The following is a 2,500-nucleotide window of genomic DNA, read 5'->3' on the forward strand; positions in this document are numbered from 1 at the left end:
GTCGCCGGTACGAAGACCGTGCGATCAGCCCAAAGTTATTCAGAGTCACCAAGGCAAACGGACCGGACGAGCCGACCGATTGGTTTTGATCTAATAAAAGCGTCCCTTCCATCTCTGGTCGGGACTCTGTTTGCATGTATTAGCTCTAGAATTACCACAGTTATCCAAGTAACGTGGGTACGATCTAAGGAACCATAACTGATTTAATGAGCCATTCGCGGTTTCACCTTAATGCGGCTTGTACTGAGACATGCATGGCTTAATCTTTGAGACAAGCATATGACTACTGGCAGGATCAACCAGGGAGCTGCGTCAACTAGAGCTGAGCAGCCGGCCGCCCGGGAGTGTGTCCCGGGGGCCCGCGCGAACACGCAAGCGTCCGCTCAATTATTCTGCAAACAGGAGGAGGCTGGGCTCCCCTGCACGATACACCTCGAAACCCTCTCAGGTCCCGGCGGCGCGCAGCGCCGTCCTAAGTACTTGGTCGGGTTCGAGAGAGGCGCAATCGCCCGGAGATAGGCGAGTAGACGCTTTCAGTGCGACCACCCGTGCTCCCAACTGAGCTTGCCGCTGCCGACAGAGGCCCGGGAGCGTGCTGTCGTGGTGTTGCCGGCGGGAGACAACACGCGGCCACAAACAGTGACCGGGCAGCTCCAACGCCAGCGCCACAGAGGGGCAGAGCCCCACTTGGGTGCCAAAGCGAACTCTCCCAGCACAGCGCACGCGCCAACACATCCGCACAGCTGCGATACAAACCACCTGCGAGAACCGCGGGGGCGACCGAGCAGCAGACGGCGTCGCGGCGCCGAGTGCCGGGCGGCGGCGCATCCTCAACGCACACAGTCCTCAATCGGACCAGCACACTGCAGATGTCCACCGCGCTTCGCACCGGGCCCGGGAGGACCCACTTTGGCCGCACGGCGCCGCGCGCTGGGTGCGCCGGCACGCAGATGCTCCGCCTGCCGCGTCCGTCAGCCGGCGCGCCTGCCACTGGGCGCCCCCACCAGCCGGCTGCCGCGCGTGCGCCCACGCAGCGCGCGGCCAGCACGCCGGGCGCCCCCCCCTCACCGGCCGGGGACGGTCCCACCCAGCCACCGCCGCGTATCGCTTCATACCCACATGCCCACTCACGTTCGTGGGTATGACGGGTGTCGCTGAAGCAACCGGTTAATACCTGTACCGATCGTCGATATCAACGATTCACCTCCAGCGCGAACAACCGCGCAACAACGGATTTCCAGTTCATTTGCGTAACTTGGGCAGCAAACGTAGACATCCATCTACATTTGCGACTTCTACGAGTCTTGCATGCCTGGATGTTGTGTGTCACGACGCACTCCATCAGCATACATACACGCTGCGACGTGTGCACGAAAGAACACGTGGAAGGTGGCCAGCGTACGTATACGAATGCCATTGCACAGCTGCGAAGCGCATTCAACACGCGAACTCCTGACCGACGAGCTAGAGGTGACAGGAGGGGAGGGGGGGGCGGGGGCGATATACGTCCTATTGCAGTACACAATACAGTGGATAGCGGGACCATGTGGAAAGTAAGCAACACTCGCAAGATGTGAGGGTACGCACCGTAAAATGAATCAATACGCAGAACACCACAGTGTGCGCGAAGTGAACTATGTTGAGATGGTTGCAATTAGGCAACGCTACACGAATTCCTAGAGTCATATAACTAACAATTACAGGGCAGGTTAGGGCGCAACGTAGGTTAGGTTAGGGCGCAACGTGGGTTAGGTTAGGGCCCAACGTGGGTTAGGTTAGGGCCCAACGTGGGTTAGGTTAGGGCCCAACGTGGGTTAGGTTAGGGCCCAACGTGGGTTAGGTTAGGGCCCAACGTGGGTTAGGTTAAGGCGCAACTTGGGTTAGGTTAAGGCGCAACTTGGGTTAGGTTAGGGCGCAACTTGGGTTAGGTTAGGGCGCAACTTGGGTTAGGTTAGGGCGCAACTTGGGTTAGGTTAGGGCGCAACTTGGGTTAGGTTAGGGCGCAACTTGGGTTAGGTTAGGGCGCAACTTGGGTTAGGTTAGGGCGCAACTTGGGTTAGGTTAGGGCGCAACTTGGGTTAGGTTAGGGCGCAACTTGGGTTAGGTTAGGGCGCAACTTGGGTTAGGTTAGGGCGCAACTTGGGTTAGGTTAGGGCGCAACTTGGGTTAGGTTAGGGCGCAACTTGGGTTAGGTTAGGGCGCAACTTGGGTTAGGTTAGGGCGCAACTTGGGTTAGGTTAGGGCGCAACTTGGGTTAGGTTAGGGCGCAACTTGGGTTAGGTTAGGGCGCAACTTGGGTTAGGTTAAGGCGCAACTTGGGTTAGGTTAAGGCGCAACTTGGGTTAGGTTAAGGCGCAACTTGGGTTAGGTTAAGGCGCAACTTGGGTTAGGTTAAGGCAGAAGTTGGGTTAGGTTAAGGCAGAAGTTGGGTTAGGTTAAGGCAGAAGTTGGGTTAGGTTAAGGCAGAAGTTGGGTTAGGTTAAGGCAGAAGTTGGGTTAG

At 57.7% G+C, this 2,500-nt stretch overlaps 1 non-coding gene across 1 annotated transcript in view; it reads right to left on the minus strand.

Moving 5' to 3' along the window:
• LOC126196918 (small subunit ribosomal RNA) overlaps positions 1 to 306 on the minus strand; it is a 1,909-nt gene extending 1,603 nt beyond the window's left edge. The window contains exon 1 of the ribosomal RNA XR_007539342.1: positions 1 to 306. This exon is cut by the window's left edge and continues 1,603 nt beyond it. This is a non-coding gene — a ribosomal RNA (small subunit ribosomal RNA).
• Positions 307 to 2,500: the final 2,194 nt, after the last annotated feature.

Source organism: Schistocerca nitens, chromosome 7, assembly GCF_023898315.1.
Source record: "Schistocerca nitens isolate TAMUIC-IGC-003100 chromosome 7, iqSchNite1.1, whole genome shotgun sequence".
NCBI classification, from domain to species: domain Eukaryota; kingdom Metazoa; phylum Arthropoda; class Insecta; order Orthoptera; family Acrididae; genus Schistocerca; species Schistocerca nitens.